This window comes from Cebus imitator, unplaced genomic scaffold, assembly GCF_001604975.1.
Source record: "Cebus imitator isolate Cc_AM_T3 unplaced genomic scaffold, Cebus_imitator-1.0 Scaffold303, whole genome shotgun sequence".
Taxonomy (NCBI): Eukaryota; Metazoa; Chordata; class Mammalia; order Primates; family Cebidae; genus Cebus; species Cebus imitator.
In genome coordinates, this window is record NW_016107618.1 from 393,587 (window position 1) to 402,705 (window position 9,119).

General features: G+C 39.1%; 1 protein-coding gene across 3 annotated transcripts in view; it reads right to left on the reverse strand.

Annotated features, from left to right (window-relative positions):
- The window catches only part of NAA15 (N-alpha-acetyltransferase 15, NatA auxiliary subunit), a 98,183-nt gene that overhangs the window by 55,577 nt on the left and 33,487 nt on the right, over positions 1–9,119 (reverse strand). The window lies entirely within an intron of this gene.

Here is a 9,119-nt window from a genome sequence, read left to right on the forward strand (position 1 = left end):
ACATTTTAAAGCTTTGTGAAGGCCAGGCGTGGTGGCTCACACCTATAATCCCAACACTTTGGGAAGCTGAGGTGGGAAGATCATTAGGTCAGGAGTTCAAGACCAGCCTGGCCAATATGGTGAACCCTGTCTCTACTAAAAATACAAAAATTAGCTGGCCATGGTGGCAGGCACCTGTAGTCCCAGCTACTCAGGAAGCTGAGGCAGGAGAATCACTTGAACCCAGAAGGCAGAGGTTGCAGTGAGCCGAGACCATGCCATTGCACTCCAGCCTGGGCACAGAGAGAGACTCTGTCTAAAAAAAAGCAAAAAAGCTTTGTGAAACGCTAAACTTCTGTGTCCATGTACTCTTCCTTAGGAAGCCATTAAAAGAAGTTAAAAATAAAAATTTTAAAAGGCACTGTGGCACTTGGTAAATAAGGAATCTAATACAGAAAAAAGAACCAGAGAACAGCCACTCCAAATTGAAGAGAAGTCAAAAACTGCTATGGAATAGGTTTCCAGCAAGAGCAAAAATGGAACTAGTGTGCTTGCTAATATGGAAAATGTTAATCATAGGCTCATGACAGAAAACATAGGCACATTTGCAGAAAATGAGCAATAGGTCTACAGAAATCCAGGCAACCGCCTAAATGAAATAGGTATTAATGCCAGAAAAAATAAGACTTGGACTTAGTATAAATTTGGCTTAATACTGAACAATATATGCATAGTTATAAAAATGTAAACGTTCAGTATTAGTTTACAAAAAACTTGTGATATGGCCAGGCAAGGTAGCTTATGTCTGTGATACCAGCACTTTGAGCAGCTGAGGTAAGCGGATCACTTAAGGTCAAGAGTTTGAGACCAGCCTGGCCAACATGATGAAACTCATCTCTACTAAAAATAAAAATTAAAAAAATCAGCAAGACATGATGGTATGTGCCTATAATCCCCAATACTTGGGAAGCTGAGGCAGGAGTATCACTGGAACCTGGGAGAGGCAGAGGCTGCAGTGAGCCAAGATCACGCCACTGCACTCCATCCTGGGCAACAAAACAAAAAAAGCAAAACTTGTGATATAACTATGTTGAGGAATGAGGAAAATGAAAGTGGGCAAACGTGTGAATGAGTAAGCCAAGTCCTCATTTTGAAAAACCAGAGGTCAACAAATATTTAAAAGTTATGTATCAATAAAATATAGTGATAAATTACTACGCAACAAGCAAACACCAGACAAAATAAAGAACTGAAGTTGCTTGTTCTGGAGTGGGAAAGCAAAGGAATGGGAGAAAATAAGGGACATATTTCTTTCATCATACATCTTTCATCATACATGCTAGTTGACTTAGATATCAACATATGCTTTCACATAAAATTTATTTTTAAAGCATTGTATTTGTTACAGAAAAAAATTGTTTATCTAAAAGATATAATTCATGCCAGAATTCACTGACATAAATTTTTTAAATTTTGCTCACAATTTTTGAAGCAATATATTTAAAATCTGGAAAGTTAATGCAAGTGATCACAAAAATCATAGTAGAAAATGCATAGAAACAGAAAAATTTAAATGTAAAATTTTACATTTTAACTTCAAGAAATCAATTAGTTAAGCTAACACTATAGCACACTAAAGTCATTTTACAACCAACTATATACCCATCATCTCTACTTTGTTGTTGTTGTTTTGAGACAGGGTCTCACTGTGGCCCAGACTGGAGTACAGTGGCTGAGTCATAGTTCACTGCAACCTCAAACTCCTGGGCTCAAGCAATCCTCCTGCCTCAACCTTCCAAAGCTGTTGTATCGCATCTGAAACCTAATATATCCAAAGACAACTGATTTTCTTGCCCAAAATTTATTCTGCACCAAGTCTTCAACATCCTGAAGATTGAGTTGATGCCCTCCCTTCAACTCAATCAACCAGATAATTATGCAAAAAAATCTAATCATCTTTGGTACTTCTCCTTCCTACTACTTTTGTCCTCTTGTAGGTCCCATCAGCCCCAGTTTCTTCACAATAGCTTAAATGGTTGCATATCCTCTCTGCCTCCCATAATCAACTATGCAGTCAGCAGGCACAGTGATTTCAGGGATAAAAAGAGGAGAAAGCAGAAGCAGTTACTTGAGAGCTATCATTAATCACATGTAGCTGAAAAAACATAAGACTAAGTAACTAAATTTAGTGTTCCCATTTACTTAGCAGAAAGCCTAAAAGTAACTTGCTTTTCTTATAACAAGAGTTAAAAAGCACTAAAGGAAGCTATGATGTAAAGACTAACATAATTAAAAGGAATGTTCTTGACTTCTTGCTGTTTATGAAAACTCCATACCTATAAAGAAGAGGGTTAAGTGTTACTGTTCATAAAACCATCAGCTTTCTGAAATTTTACATTTATAAAAATGTAGTTAGTTAGGTGACTTTCACTTTTGGCATGATGGAGTAAGTGTAGCTGAACTTGTTCTTTCATCATAAACAAAACTGGACAAAATATATGAAATAACAGGTTCAACAGGTGATGCCAAGAGGTGTCACAAGACTGTGAACCACGAGGAAGGGAAACAAACATGATGAGCTCTAGAAATGCCATCGCTTTACACCTGGAGTCACTTTCTAGATCACATACAGGAAGAAGGATCCTAAGCAAACTACAGGAGTCCACAGAGTTAAGAAACAAAGACTCATGTTCAATGAGGCTGAGGTACCCTGCAAGAACAGTACTGAAAATGAGGGAACTACCCCCGATAAAGAGATCAAAAAATCTACAGAAGGTCCCCATGTGTCTGTTGTTGAAAACAGTTGAGTACTAAGTTATACCTATGTAAGGTGAAACATAACCAGGCCAAAGAATGATCAGGAAACATTAAGCTTAACAATTCTCATGGCCCTCACTCATGGTAGTGAAAGTTCTGACCTGCCAGAACGGAGTGTCAACAAACAGCTGTAGAATTCAGTAAATATTGCAAAAAGGTCATCCTTAGTAGCAGACATACACTAGCCCAGAGTATTACTGCAGACTCACCCTAACAAAGCCTGAAAAGGATCAGGTTGACAGATGAGCATCTTCACTGTGCACCACAAATCCAACACTCTTTAAAGACAGTTAAATTTAGTAAAATAATATAAAACCTATAATGTCTAACATCCAATAGAAAATATTTAGACAAGCTATGAGCAGGAAAATATCCATAACCAGGAGAAATCAAAAACATGATAGAATTATGATAAAGAAGTTAAAACAACTAATATAAATGTGCTCAAAATTTAAAGCAATGAATAAACAAATGAAGAGGAAAATAAAATATTGTCCTAAAAACCAAACAGAATATATAAAGATGAAAATACAGTATTTAGGCCAGGCACAGTGGCTCATGCCTGTAATCCCAGCGCTTCGGAAGACCAAGACGGGTGGATCACTTGAGACCAGGAGTTTGAGACCAGCCTGGCCAACATGGTAAAACTCCATCTCTACTAAAAATACAAAAAAAAAAAAAAAAAAAATCAACCAGGCATGGTGGTATGTGCCTACAATCCCAACTACTCAAGAGGCTGAGGCAAAAAAATCTCTTGAATCTGGGAGGCGGAGGTTTCAGTAAGCCAAGGTCATATCACTGCACTCCAACCTGGGCAACAGAGCAAGACTCTGTCTAAAAAAAAAGAAAAGAAAAAAAGAAAATGCAGAAGTTAACATGAAACCGGCTGGCTGTGGTGGCTCACACCTGTCATCCCAGCACTTTGGGAGGCTGAGGCAGGTGAATCACTAGAGGTAAGGTGTCTGAGACAAGTGTGGCCAACATGGTGAAACTCCTGTCTCTACTAAAAATATAAAAATTAGCTGGGCGTGGTGGCGGACACCTGTAATCCCAGCTACTTGGGAGGCAGAGGCAGCAGAATTGCTTGAACCCGGTAGCTGGAGGTTGCAGTAAATGGAAATCATGCCACTATACTCAGGCTGGGGCAACAGAGCAAGACTCTTGCCTCAAAAACATAATAAAATTAAATTTAAATTAAAAAAAAAATGAAATGAAACCTTTCCCAGATAAAAGTAAAGCAGATTTTATGACACTTTAGAAGAAAGAAAAAATCAGTGGACTAAAAGGCAGACATAGCAACAGAAACCAGCTCAACGAAAGAGAGAGAAAAGATAATGTAGAAAAAATAATTAGTGGAACTACAGTGACCTTTCTTCACAACCAAAAAAATCCTAAAAACACTACAGATCTAAATGTTTAAGTTAAAATGAAAAAGCTTCTAGAACCTCTGTAATACCAGCACTTTGGGAGGCTGAGACGGGTGGGTCACCTGAAGTCAACAGTTAAAGACCAGCCTGGCCAACATGGCAAACCCTGTCTCTAGTGAAAATACAAAATTAGCAGGGTGTGGTGGTACACACCTCTAATTCCAGCTACTAGGGTGGCTGAGGCAAGAGAATCACTTAAACCCAGGAGGCAGAGGTCACAGTGAGCCGAGATTGCATCACTACACTCTAGCCTGGGCAACAGAGCAAGACTGTGTCTGGGGAAGAAAAAAAAAAAAAAAAAAAGCTTCTAGAATAAAATATAGAAAAATATCTTCATTACATTGAGGTAGGTAAGATCCCTTAAATAAAAAGTTTAACATAAGAGTCTAAAAAAACAGAAGCCAGGAGAAAGGTATTTATAATGAATGTGTATGTCCAACAAAAGATCTTATATCCAGAATGAGCTGAGACTGCACCAATGCACTCCAGCCTAGGCGACAGAGCGAGACTCAAAAAAAAAAAAAAAGAAAAATCTTAAAAATTCTTAAAAATCAGAAACAGTAAGGCAAACAGCCCAACTAGCAACAGTCTTAAACATACCCAAGAAAGGATGTCCTAATACATAATAAACATATTAAAATGTACTTAATTACATTTTTAAAATGCTGTATCATTAAATTAGTATCAACGGTTGCAGAAGTTGCAAAGCAACTGTGAACTCTTATACATTGCTGGTAGGATAAAAAATAATTGGTTTGACCACTTTGCAAAACAGTTTGGCAGGACTTTTACAGCATAAAAAGTATTTTTAAAATACTGTTAGCAGTTATCGAATAAAACTAGTAAACAGCCAGGTGTTTATTCTCCCATGCCTACAATCCTAGCACTTTGGGAGGCCAAGGTGGGAGATCACTTGAGCAGTGAAATTTGAGACCAGCCCAGGCAATACAGTGAGACCTCATCTCTACAAAAAATAAAATAGCCAGGCATGGTAGCAAGCACCTGTAGTCCCAGCTACTTAGGAGGCTGAGGCAGGAGAACTGCTTGAGCCAGGGAGGTCAAGGCTGCACTGAGCCATGTTCACACCACTGTACTCCAGCCTGGGCAGATTGAGACTCTGTCTCAAACAAAACTAAACTAAACTAAACTAAACAAAAACAAATACGCATATTATCTGATTCAACACTTTCAACCTAGGTGTACGCCCAACAGAAACAGAAACATATATTCATTATAAGATGGGAAAAAGAGGCTGGGTGCAGTGGTTCATGCCTGTAATCCCAGCACTTTGGGAGGCTGAGGCGGGCAGATCACCTGAGGTCGGGAGTTCGAGACCAGCCTGATCAACATGGAGAAATCCCATCTCTTCTAAAAACACAAAACTAGCCAGGTGTGGTGGCACATGCTTGTAATCCCAGCTACTGGGGAGGAAGCAGGATAACTGCTTGAAGCCAGGAGGCAGAGGTTGTGGTGAGCCGAAACTGCACCACTGCACTCCAGACTGGGCAACGAGAGCGAAACTCCGCCTCAAACAAAGACTTGCTGGGTGGGCACTCTGGCTCACGTCTGTAATCCCAGCACTCTGGAAGGCCAAGGCAGGGGGATTGCTTAAGCCCAGGAGTTCAAAACCAGCCTAGATGACATAGTGAGACCTTGTCTGCACACACACACACAAAAAAAACAAAAAATTAGCCAGGCATGGTGGCAGGTGCCTTTAGGATCAACTACTCAAGAGGCTGAGGCAGGAGGATTCCTTGAGCCCAGGAGGTTGAGGCTGCAGTAAACTAAGGTCACACCACTGCAATCCAGCCTGGGCAAGACAGAGAGAGCCCCTGTCTCGAAAAAAGGAAAAATGATTTAATAGTAACCGATTAAAAACAAAAAAATTAAAACGACAAAAGGACACCCAAAATTAATGACATACCTAAACTAAAACTACTAACTTAAAGTCTCTTTTAACTAAGAGACTAAGTAAAAATCTCTTTTAATTGACTTTGTATTAATGGCCCTTAGGTCAAAGGCTTAAATTTACCAAAACTAATACAGTAAATATGATATAAAAGGAAATCTAGGTCTTATCCGTTAAAAGTATACAATTGATAAAGTATCACCACTCTGTCATAATCCTAGCATTGCATTCCAAGGTAATTTTTACATAACAAAAACATTATGAACTGGAAAATTAACTTTGAGGAAATAACGAAGTAGTGAAAAGGGCCACCTTTGGAATCAAATAGCTCTGGTTTCAAACACTGACTCTAGGCCCGGTGCAATGGCTCACACCTGTAATCCCAGCACTTTGGGAGGCCAAGGCGGGTGGATCACGAAGTCCAGAGATCAAGACCATCCTGGCCAACATGGTGAAACCCTATCTCTAAAATACAAAAATACAAAAAAATTAGCTGGACATGGTGGCACACACCTGTAGTCCCAGCTACTCAGGAGGCTAAGACAGGAGAATTGCTTGAACCCAGGAGGGGGAGACTACAGTGAGCCGAGATTGCGACATTGCGCTATAGCCTGGGCAACAGTGTGAGACTCTGTCTCAAAAACAAACAAACAAACAGTGACTCTAGACTTCAGTTATGTAATCTTATGTAGTATTTTGCTGAGTATCAAAAAGAATCCTTAACTCGCCAGGCGCGGTGGCTCAAGCCTGTAATCCCAGCACTTTGGGAGGCCGAGGCAAGTGGATCACGAGGTCAAGAGATCGAGACCATCCTGGTCAACATGGTGAAACCCCGTCTCTACTAAAAATACAAAACATTAGCTGGGCATGGTGGCGCGTGCCTGTAATCCCAGCTACTCGGAAGGTTGAGGCAGGTGAATTGCCTGAACCCAGGAGGCGGAGGTTGCGGTGAGCCGAGATCACGCCATTGCACTCCAGCCTGCGTAACAAGAGCGAAACTGTCTCAAAAAGAATCCTTAACTCATGGAGAGCAATCATGAGAAAAAAACATGTGAAACACTTAGCAATAAATAACAGCTAATGCTTACTGAGCATTTACTAAGTCCCAGCCACAGTGCTAATGTGCTTTACAGGGAAAATTTTTTTAATCTTAACAATGATATCAAGCAGGTAGTCTTACTATCTTCATTTTACATGAGATAACTGAGGTTCAGGAGGTTATATGATTTGGCCAAGGTCACACTGCTGTTAAGTGATGGAAAAAAAATCTGAACCCAATCCAGATACAGAACCATAACACTTAACCATTATAATTACTTCTTACTATAGTGCCTAGAACATTGTACAAAAAACATAAAATTCCTAACACAAGTAACAGCCATTGTAGAAAGCTTTCAAAAAATGATAAAAGAAAATCAATCCATTATCTCATTGCAGACACAACTGCTATTAAACATTCTGATTTTAACAAGAAAGTTTTCACCCAAAACTTACGAAACAGTTTACTATTCTACAATACAAAAGTGAACCTATACAAATACAATTCAAACTAGCACATAAAAACATAGTCAATGGTGGCTCACACCGGTAACCCCAACACTTTGGGGGACTGAGGCAAGAGGACTGCTTGAGACATGAGTTTGAGACCAGCCATCTCTATAAAAAATTTAAAAATTATCCGGGCATAGTGGCATTCCTATAGTCCCCGCTACTCATGAGGCAGAAGTGGGAGGATGGCTTGAGCCCAGGAGTCCAAGGCTGCAGTGAGCCGTCATGGTGCCAATGCACTCCAACCCGAGCAACAGAGCAAGATGTTGTCGCTTAAAAAATAAGTAAATAAAATTGATATCCTTATATGACATGCACAATGTGACTTTATTTTGTGTAGCTGATTTTTAAAATACTCAGGATTCCAGTGGTTTTTTTTTTTTTTTTTTTTGGTGGTATGACTGAAAATATCTTTATTTATTTACAGTATATTTTTCAAAGATATTTCTCAGTGACATTTAATCAGCATGATAATCCTATAAGCACAAAAGGTTTAATCCTTATTGTAGAGGTAAAATTTCGAAAACAAGTAACCTACTCCAGACTACACACCTAGCTAGAGGCAAAATTTAAGACTACAATCTAGGCTCACTGACTCCTGGTTGAAACCTCTTTCCATCACATACAGAATTTTTGCTAAATGTTAACATAAAAGTTATTAAAGCCAAAATTTTTATTTTTTAAAAGATCTTCTAATCAACAAATTCAACTGTTATACTGCTTACTCGGTCTTATAATCAAATGGACAATAAAAATGTCCAAAATAAAGTGAGAAATAAACACAAAAAACAAACTAGATAATCCCCTCCAAATAACTGACATGAAAATTAAAAACTAAAGCCTCTCTCTTAGAATGAGATATGTTTATATTATAGCACTTGGCTTTTTATTTTACCATACTTAGAATAGTAATTAAGTTTTGGATCCTAATCATTATGTTCTCAGTTAATGAAATTCAGCTATGTCCATATTGAAATTATATTCCACGCCATTATTTCAATTATCTCCTGTCATTGTGAGATGTAAAAATAATTCAGAATGGCATACCCCTCAAATAACTACAATTATTCATTTCTCCTCAAAAAGAACCAACATGCATTTAAGTAAATAGATATCAATTTTTTCTGTCAAAAAGTACTACTTCTATAATAGGTCACTTATTACAAATGAGAGTAGAAAAGAAAAAATAGGCCGGGCGCGGTGGCTATCGCCTGTAATCCCAGCACTTTGGGAGGCCGCGGCGAGTGGATCACGAGGTCAAGAGATCGAGATCATCCTGGTCAACATGGTGAAACCCCGTCTCTACTAAAAATACAAAAAATCAGCTGGGCATGGTGGCTCGTGCCTGTAATCCCAGCTACTCAGGAGGCTGAGGCAGGAGAATTGCCTGAACCCAGGAGGCGGAGGTTGCGGTGAGCCGAGATCGCTCCATTGCACTC